The sequence below is a fragment of the Copadichromis virginalis genome, linkage group LG19 (genome assembly GCF_057382275.1).
Source record: "Copadichromis virginalis isolate Kocher_CV1m ecotype Utaka linkage group LG19, C_Virginalis_male_GT1.1, whole genome shotgun sequence".
Lineage (NCBI taxonomy): Eukaryota > Metazoa > Chordata > Actinopteri > Cichliformes > Cichlidae > Copadichromis > Copadichromis virginalis.
Window position 1 is genome coordinate 32,060,364 of NC_140636.1, and position 10,933 is coordinate 32,071,296.

Below are 10,933 nucleotides of genomic sequence, written 5' to 3' on the forward strand. Positions count from 1 at the left end.
AGAAATAAAAATACTTAAAATAATAATAGTTAGATGAGATGACTAATACCAATTTCATCTTTGTTTGCAAAGTTTAATGAGCATTAGTTTGGCAAAAAAAACAGGGAAAGGCCAAACGTGGCTCACAAACTGTACATAAAAGGTGGGTAGAGTCCCTGTGATGTCATTCACTGTCTTTTCTACTTTGCATTTTGAAACCTCAACAGCTTTTTAGTGGCTACTGTGTTGGTTTTTTAGAGCCTGAAGTGATCATATTTGATTTAGAGTGCAGCGTGCTAATCTATCAGCTAAACCTAGCAAGCTTGCTAAGCAAGATGTAGCCATAACGTGTGAAGTAGCCTGAAGCACAAACCTCTTGGACATCTTTAGTGTACAGCCGGCTGATAATTTGATGAAAAATGGACCAAATGGTGCCAGCAGCAAAAAACATGGAAGAATAGTGAAGCCTTCACATTAACTTGGCAAGCCAAAAGTTGTTGGTTCAATTCCAGCTGGATACACAAATCTCCTTTGGGGGAATCTGGTGGAAAACTCAAACCAAACATGGCGCTGCCTGCTGTAGTGATCTCTTGCAAGGGAGAAGCTGAAAGCAGCTACAATTGTTATGAAGTGAGTAAAACTTAATTTACTACTAGTCATAATTTAGGAATCTAACTGGTTTCAGTCGCCTCAATATCATAAGATTATCCATCCATCCATTCTCTTATGCTTATTCAATTTAGGGTCATGGGGGGCTGGAACCTATCCCAGCTGTCTTAGGGTGAGTGGCAGGGTGCAGGCTGATCTCAAGATTTATTACAGTGAATCCAGTGGCAAGTCTAGGTTCAGAGTTTTAGGAGTGCTCAGCTCTCAGTCATGAGGTCATGCATACAGTGCCTTCCAATTAATATTGTAATGTTACCTTCAAAATGAATTTAAATTGGTAACGACCTATTGTGTCCAAGAATAATTCAGAATGAATAATCGTAGATTTTTATATTTTTCACCAGTTTTAGGGTGGAGCCTTTGGTTATCAAATCTGAGGCAAAGGCTCAATCATGTTGACCAAATTTTTCAAAGTAAGAAACATGCACAACATTGTTTCAGATCACACTGCCAAGCCATACACAAGAAGCAAACTGCTCAGACTGCAAAGTTGCTTTTACATTAAAGTTTTTTGAGTCATACAAATCCTCCCTATATTGTGCAGACTAAGCACAGAAAGGCTGTGATAATAAAACATTAAAAAAATATTTTTTAATTATTTGGTGAAAAATATTTATTGCTTTTCCAGCTAACTTCATTATCTGCCAGTTTACTCACCTGGTTGTTCCTGCTCTTGTACAGTTGTTCTGTCCTGGTCTCCTTTCCACTGAGAATCACACACAAACACATTAAGATAACATAATAATATCATTTGATTAATATTATTATAAGAACAAGTTGGGAATCCATATTTGATATCAGTATAACACACAGCTTAGTTATCTGAAATCATCATCTGTGACTATGGGCAAAACCACTCCCTTTATAATATACATGTCCACTCTTACCTGTTTATTTTTCACTCTTTTTGCTGAATACAAACTGCTGCTGGACATAGACGGGTAACATCGTTTTGACTAGCTCTCACCTGGATGTGGAGCTGTACTGTATACAAACAATGAAGCACAGAACAGGAACAGAAATCTTTAACAAGCTGAAATGATAAAGCAGCTCCTTTATTATTTTCGTGTGTAGCGATATACGGTACCAGCAGACTAGTTGCACAGAAAGCTAAAATTAGCTAACAATCGCTAGTGATTTAGCTCATTTTTATTGCTATTTAGAGAACAAATAAAAACAAATAAACATAAAAAATAAGCAGACACTTTATCATGCCCCAACTCAGAACATTCTCCCGCATCTTTTTAAGTGTTCATCAGTGTCTTCATTCTGCCACAAAATCGTGATTAATGACAAGCAACGATGTTGAAGCAGCAGAGCGTCAGTGTGAGCATATTAGCACCACTGGACAGTTTTCACTCTAACAAAACTCTATCAAAAGTTCTTGCTATAACTATTTGCAATCAGTCACCAAATTCATTTTTGTGCAATAATCTAGGAAACACCGATTTTACCTAATCGTAAAGAGGCCGAAGTCATATTTTTACTCTGGTGTGACATTAGAGGAACTCCAGATTTTGACACATTCATGATGGCTTCGCATGGCAGCCTCAGAGGTTCCCTTTGGGCCTGCATCAGTCTAAAGATAACATAAAGTGACTGGCACCGGTAAACTCATAAATGACCGTATCATTTCTTAAATAGCACACAATCCTTCAAGTAAAAACAAAACACACACACACATGCACACATACACACACACGTATATATATATATATAGTATCAGTGGTTATGAGGCAGACTATTTCCTACTCATTCACAGTAACTTCCTGGAATTTACAAGAAAGGTTACTGCACCTATCCAAGAAATAGTCTCAGACAAAAAGCTGTCCACTGCTGACTTTAAGACCATGAATAGTAAAGGATCTATTCTCATGTCTCTAGTATTTTTATCAAGTAAATAAATAAAAAGTAATGTCCTTGAATGACTAACTTGTCCTTGTTTATATATGCTTTTCTTTATCTCTTCTTTAGCATCCTGGTATAATGCTAAATAAGCCAAGAGAACTATAGTATGAGTGCCTAGTTACAATTGCAGTATTGATTGCACAGCAGTGTTGCACAGTGACCTGTTTAACCTGCTCTGTTTCACATATTTAGGCTCAAGCAGTAAAACTGTATCCCTTACTTGCTCTTCTTCATTCTCTCTATCAGGGTCTGCAGGCTGACCCGGCTAGCTGTTGCTAAGTTTATCTCAATAATCTGTGCCTCAGAGGCATGCAAAGGCAACCCAGAAAAGACAGAGTGCACTGTCAGAAAAATCAGCAAAGGGAGGAGGTGGTAATGGGAAGAAGGGAGGAGGATGGGATGAAAACTCATGATGGCCTGTTCTGTTTTGCAGGAGGTGCAAGCTGTAATCTCCTGCAAATGGCTTTGTCAGCACGTGGGTGTGTGCAATGGTTAAGCGTGACAGACCGTTTGCATCACATAACAATAGACAATATCAGCTTCAAATGATTGTAGGGTGTTTTTAAATTCATTAGAAATGAGCCCCATGCCATGCTCCCTGTAACCTTTTCTGCTGCTGTTTTCCTGCAAGGCTCTGGACCTGACTCAGCCACTTAATAATTAACAGCAAGCCCCCAAACCATTTCATGTGGTCCATACTAATTTGGTGATGAAGCACTGGACTGTGTGTATGTGTCTCTTATAAGCTCACTGGCTTTCACACCAGCCACATTGAATTTTTGTTATGTATACCACAAAAAGAGGTTACAGCCATTTGTTCTTTTGTCATTGAAAGAATAACTGCTCCACTTAAAGCTCTCATGCTTGTGGCTAAAATGTACACATTTATAGAAATGTATACTTTCAGAGAATACCAGGACACCACCAGAATTATGATCCAGTACCACAAAACAAATGCTTTAAAGAATTATACATAGTTTCAGACTGTGTAAAGGTGCCCTGAAGACATTCCAGCAGTTAGTAGCAAGATGTAAGATTCAAGCATAGACTGCATACTCCGAGAGGTACAACCGAGTGCTGGGATAGTGTACAGGAACATCTGCACAACATGTGGACTAAGGGCCTCAACTCCACTGACAAAGGTGATTGACAACAGCAGGGCAAAGGTCCTGTGGGATATTTCAGGTTCAGACATACAAGCAGCTGCTGTCCAACCAACCAGATGCAGTGGTTGACAGAAAACCGCAATTGTGATGGATAAAGCAGGCAAAGCAGCAACTTCAGAAAGAAAGACCATGAGCAGAGAAGTAGTAGGGGCTAAAGGAACAGCTGGATCTGATGTAAAAGGTAAAGTCCACAGAAGTTTAGGGGGTTATAAGAGATTTTGGAGATGTAACCCTGAAAAACTGTAACAGTGGCTTCAGCAGATTCAACAGGCACAACACCAGAGGTCTCTGTCCAGAAGAGTGCAGTCCTAGGAACAGCTAAGATACTGCGCAGAACTATCAAACTCCCAGGTAGAGGACCAAGCTTGACTGGCATTTTCTCCCTTTTCCCCTTAATTAAGAATGGCTTCTTGATAGCTACCCTTCCACTGAGAATATGCCTGTGAGGATTCAGTGACCAGTACATGGATCAACTAAAAATGCCCACATGCGTCTCTGGGGTCCTGTGTAAAGTCTTTGTTGTATTTTATGCCCATTTCTTAGGGACAGGACTTTCTGTTACTGTTCATGTGATGTAACCAGTATTTTAATCCTGCCACGTTCTTCTTTTGTCCTCTTGTCTATAGGTCTTTGGGAATCACCTTGTTGGTGGAAAAAATACATTTTTATGCTTGCCAAACTGTGTTATCTTTGTTTTTTTAATAGATTCAACTAAACAGATGTGAACAAACTGTGTGCACGTCTGCTAGTACTAAAGTGCCTAAAGATAACATTCAAAATTTCTGCAAACTATTGCCCTACTACAGCTGAAGAGGTTTGTGAACTGCACATCACATGTCCTATACTTGACACAACTCCATTTCTGCATGTTGTAGTTTTTCTTTTTTTCTTCTTTTCTTGAGTAATTGATTTCCTGATTTTTAGGTTTCGTAGGTTTTTTAAATTTTGTGTTGTGTCACAGGTTATAAAGATGATGTGTGCGGGAGAAAACCCATTTCTGAATTCTTTGACCACATTATCATAATTACATCATCTTGTGATGCCGTGCCTATAATGTCAACTGTAAACATACCAAATTAGTTCACAGTTTCAGCACACCATGCCAAGATATGCCTAGTTATTGCCTAAACATTTCGACCTGGAGTCCAGATCTAAGTACAACTGTACTGACCTGAGAGAGACAGGATCATGGCTAAGCTGGAAAGCTGGACCCTCCGTGGCCACTTACCAGTACTACGTGAAGCACCCTCTGTAACCGACCAGCTGCAGCACCACAGCAGCAGTGATCACTGAGATACATGGCTACAAGATGAACACTCACAAGGAGCAGTACCCTCCATGACAAAGGAGACTAGAGAAGAAGATCAAGGCAGCAAGGAGGGACGCTGACCAGCTCTTCATACTGGAGACCCTTTCTTGGATGTCTGCCAATATGATGGTTACTGGATCCTGTTCAGGGAGGTTGCTGTGGTCTGCACTTACATCCACTAGCCACTGAGAATTGCTGTTATGGGTTGCATCCGTCTCCCAAATGCTCTTCCAGTATTGCTCCATCACTGTTTATGTTTCTTACATCTGGTTGTGCATTTTAGTAAACCTTTTTTTCACCTACAGAATTGAAAAGGGAGTCATTCTAATCAAAAAGTGGTCATCATGATCATCTACTTTAATCAATTACCAAAGCAAATAAGAAACAAGCATTTTTCAATGTTTTCTCAAACCTTGTCATCCCCATTATTTCCCTTTGATTCAGCAGCAGCTTTCTCTGCAGGCATGTTGTGGCAGTGTCTGTTTGCTTTCTGTCCCAGTGGTTGTGCGGTGCCCTCTGATGACTCATAAAAAAAACTCAAGAGAAAAAAAAGAAAATAAAAGGACCTCTGCGCATGCTTCTGCGTTTTGCATTTGTCTCTTGGTCAAAGTGTTGCTATAGTGTTTGCCACAAACAAACAATAATATTCATCCTCAGTTGCATTGCGGCCACATAGGATACAGACTCTGTGACACTTTACAATTCATGCCTGGGGCACACAGCAGTGGGCCACTCATCTCACCTTTGGGTAAACCACAGGGAGTGGCCAGAATCAAACCAGCTTTAGTAAGTTTCCATTTTAGTTCATTACAGTTGAAGAAGAAAAAGGCCTGTTTGATGTCTGCGCAAGTGTATTTCTTGAACTTTTAATGCGTTTAAAAATTTACTTTCATAACATTAATTATGCATACCTAACATTTCTGCTCAACATTTTTGATGAACAAATACAGAACAGCTTATTTTTACTTTTTCTTTTAATGACAATTTTCTATCAATCCTTTAACTGCATAAAAGCAGCTTAACAATCACAAGAATACAGACTTGATGCTCACTGTGTTGAACTACAAATCTCTAGCAAGATTCAAGCAGGATGTGATTGGCATGCTAGACAAAAATTCCCAGAATGACACATCCAATGCATCCAAACGAATAATATGTTTATACAGGAAGCATATCGGTCCAAGGATTAAACAGAAGGTGGATGTGTACAGAAAATACTTTCATGCAGAGCCTTTGGTTTGTGGTACAACTGAAAAATATATTCCTACTAGGACACCAACGCCTCTCCCCTAAGAAGACACGCGTCCTCGTAATCGCACTTCCTGGGAGAAAGCATTCACTCTCTCCTCTGCTTTCATTCTTGGCTGCATTCCTGTGCAGAGTTGGTCACGTTTCAACTCAGCAAGTCGACACAGAAGCCCATCAGCCCTTCTGTCTCCTCTCCTAAGAATATGCATGCAGGGTGTTGGTAGCTGGGCGTGTACCTTGCAAACACAGAGTAACAATGCTTTTTACACAGATAAGTAGATGTTTGTGCTAATTGTTAATACCATGTGCGTGTTTCCAACTTTCCATGCAACAATAAAGCAAAAATAAATGGATGAAAAAGAGCCCATGAAGATGAAACAATGAAAAAGAGACAGATGGCAACTGGGAGAGAAAGAGGAGCACTTCAGCCTACTCTTATCTCTGTTTCATTTGGCTGAGTCTTCGGTACTGTAGCACCCTGGGTGGGAGTTTTTGGAAGCCCGCTTGTTGTGTAACACCATTTGCTTCCTCCACACAATCTATACTACAGCAAGGTTGAATTACACCGGCTTTAATCTTTATGGGGAAGGGTATTAAAATGTTTTGCTGGCTTCATGCTACCCCTTCCGACTTCCTCTTTAATACAGTGTAAAAGGGAATCTACAAAATTCAATGAATGCATTAGTTAGAAGGCCCAGTGTGTGAAATTCTTCCCTTTTCAGTCCATCTACCCTGCTGAATACACCGACTGACTGATTGGGCATTCTGATGTGAAATTACAGCTTCTCAATTTAAAAATACAATCTGTTCAATAAGTGCTGTGGGAGGACTGACAATTAGCCAATCAGCGCCATGGACAGTATCAATGTTGTTGTCAAGCTGAGTGCCAGACTGAGTGGACAATTCTGTGTGATATCAAACAAAGTCAGCCTGAATTCAAAATCAAAAACTGCATTTTTTACTTCAGTATGTCCGGGGAAGGTCTTTGTGCTTAGGAAGCACTGCAGACTGGGAGCGCTATGATCTCATTCTGAACACTGGGCTTGGATTCCCTTTGGCTGCTAGTCAAGGTCAAGACACCAGTTATCCTCTTTTTCATAACAGTCAGCACAACTTTGTATATATTTCACTTGGACGGATGATTTCTGCCTGCATCACATAAGGTTTTGAGAGGAAAAGTCTGAGGGGAAAAAAGTGTCTCTGTGGGATTTGAATCATAGTCTCTTGCGTAAATGACACAGATCACAGATCAAAGATGAACTTTGACCACCGTTTCAAGAAATGAGAGCAACAGGAGCTGTCATACATTTTCTTGACTGACACAGCTTGGTGTGAACAGGGCTGCTCAGGTGCTATATCCTGTCATCGCATAGCAACAGTCAACTCTAAATCTATGCTAAAGCCTTATCGGGGATTCACTACACTAAAAGCCTGTTTGGACTAAAAAGACTTGATTAGATTTAAAAATTGCAGAAGTGACATATTAGCCTTGTAGTTAGCCTTGTAGTTAAGTCGCACTCACAGCACCTTGAATATATTACTTGTTTTCTGAAGAGAACTGAAGCTGAGGTCTGGTATAAGGCTTGGGTTTAAGTCTCAGTTTTTGGACTAGGTTTTTAGAGTAATGAAACATTTCCACTACAGTATAGTAGTTATATTTTTTCCTAACTTCACATTGTGGCTGCTCGTTATATCGGATATAGCAACAGGAAATGTGAACCTGAGCAAGAGAAGCCGCCACACTGCAGGGTAGAGACAGCTCAAAACTAGAGCTGAAGCTATGGGAATTCCCAACCTTTTAACCAGTGCTTTTTATAGCATCTTGTCTATTGTGAACAGGAGACACTTCATCTAACAGTGGCATCTCTAAAGACAAAAATAGCCACCTTATTTGTCACCTACAGAGGCAATGCGTAAGTGTTAAATCAAATATGGACTTTTTGTTTGAAGGTCCATATTTATCTTCATTAAAGGGGACCAGTTGGGCTTTTTGTTTCCTGTCATGTGACAGAGTGCTCATATGGTGATTCGAATGATCAGTTTCAGGCAATTCATTTCCACTCTTGCCTCTATATGATGTCAATGAGGGCAGATATGCACACAGCCCATCTCCACAGTTCAAGCCAGAGGCAGCCAATCACAAGACAGCTGGCTTAAAAAAAAGGCGGTAGCAGGGGGCGGGGGGTTGTGGCACACTGTAGTGAGATAATGCTTTGAGGTCAGAGATTCATGACTGTGGTTACTATAGCATTTTGTATATGTGCGCATGTATGTATGGATTGGACTGCTTGGGAAAACACAGTTAATAAATATTTTAACTCACACTTGGTGAGCAAAGAGTGATGAACCAGCAGTGTGATTGTTTTAGTCAGTACATATGTATGTGTCTGAGCATGTTTGACTGCTGGGCATCCCTGGAAAGGCTGAGTCAGTCGAGAACCACAGGGTGAGTGAAAACAGGGTTGGGAGGGAGAACAGGTACTGAGCGTTATGAAAGCAGAGTACGTGGGAAAGGGAAAAGAAACTCGAGGACACTGTGTGAAGGGTATGCTGCAACCTAAAAAAAGCCCTTCTCTTTTCTATCACGCAAATGAGAAGGACAAAAGCCATCAGTACATATCCCAAACTCCTCTTTAGCTCTTAATACAACACAAAGATGTGTTTTACATTTTTTTTATCCACATGGCATGCTTATCTTGAAAGACATTTCCTCTTCTTTTTCTTTCCCATCTGCTGCTGGTTCTAAGAACAGAGGACCTGTATAGTAAAACAGATTAGCTGACTTTAATGGAGTACATTTTCTACCAATAGCCTATTTTAGCACACATGTTGTGTTTAAAGAGAGCAGATGAAGGGCGAAGGAAGCTCTGATTGTCCAAAATCTGTGATTTTGGAGAACTAGAATTACTGTCATGTCCATCGTAAAGCACTAGCTAAAGAGCGTGAGTGACTAAATTTAACTGAAATCCTAGGTCCATCTGTTTGCTTAGCCCATGTTCACACCCAGCAGGCATGTTTGTGCAAATTATTTTGTTTTTAAGCTTGTGATTTTAATAGGAACCAGAAACTTTAAAAAGTACTCCATGAGGCATGCTGAAAGTGCAAAAAAAACTATGAACAGTCATTACAGTTCTAATAAAATAAGAACATATGGATAAATTTGAGTTTAAATCTCATATTCACTATGTTTGCATATATGTCGATATTTGACATTAGCTGTAATAACATCTAGCACTGAAATACTCAGAGATTCAGCTATTTGTGACACATTCCAGATAGTGCATTATGTTTTTATAAATGATAAATCGTGATCTTAAATCTTCCTTTAATCGCCTGTGACTCTATAAACAAGACCTCTAAAAACAAGACCTCTAAAAGCTAAGATTCTGAAAGAAAGTGTCTATTGCTCAATTGTTGTTCTGACCTTTTCCATTTATGTCTTGGATTAAAAGGCCCCGTTAGCTTGCTTTAGGTCTGTTAGGAGTGGTAACTAATGCATCTACACTAACCCACTCATATATATGACTAAGGTACACAAACTATATGTAAAAGATTTTTAAATCGGGATGTGACCATATTTGGATGAAAGGGTAGACCTGTGAAGGGTTACATAACTATCTTGATGATTAAGGTGCATCAGTGCAGTAGGTGTGGCGAGAAAAATCCCAAATATTTGGCCAATAGAGGGGATTTAATTAGTGTCTTTTAGCAGAACAAAAAAACAATGTTACCAGACTTTCATTCAAAACACACAATTGCTTAACAATGGAAAAAAAATGCACACATAAGTGTTTGTAATGTGTCACTCGGACACATTAAACTAAGCTGTCATGTAGTTTTGTAGTAGTCTGTAGTTAAAGTGAGGTAGCAATTCTTGACACCAGCACTTGCCAGAATTGGGTTTGGTCTGAAATTTACCCGTTAAAACCTGAAATATGAAATAATTGCTAGAAATATTTGAAAATGGGGAGTTTATTGAACCATCTGACAAATTTGTTTTAAAAAATGAATTCAATTTTAATATACATATATGACTTAATTATATCATGTTTGTTATATCTGGCATTTAAAAAAAAGAGATCACACTGATGATGTAGAAGTCTAAAAAACTGTATGTATCAAATATGATAAGCTTCTATGTTATAGTTTGACATGAAAGTGATGAAGGAAATGCAAAGCAGTACACTGTTTCTTGAAGCCCCTGTGGGCGATGCAACAGGTTACCAATTTTTTTTTTCTTCCTATAGTGCCAAATCACAACAGGAGGCACTGCAAGGCACATTATATTAAAAGGTAAAGGCCCTTCAATAATACAGATAAAACCTCAACAACCAGACCCCCACTTGGTTACAGTGAGTAGGAAAAACTCCCATTTTACAGAAAGAAACCTCTGGCAGAACCAGGATCAGGGAGGGGCAGTCATCTGCCTCAGCCAGTTGGGGGTGGGGGGAGGGAGACGGGACAAGGGTTACTGCTGACATACAGTTCACCCTGGCTTAAAAACTCAGTTATCTAGAAGCTGGAAATTAGTTTAAAAAAAGAACAAAAAAAAAAAAAAGAAACGTCTTTTGTTGAAGGCTTTAAACACCTTTAATTTTGCTGTTTAGTTCGGCATTGTAAAATGGAGGTTCATGAGATTTTCACTATAATTTGGAGC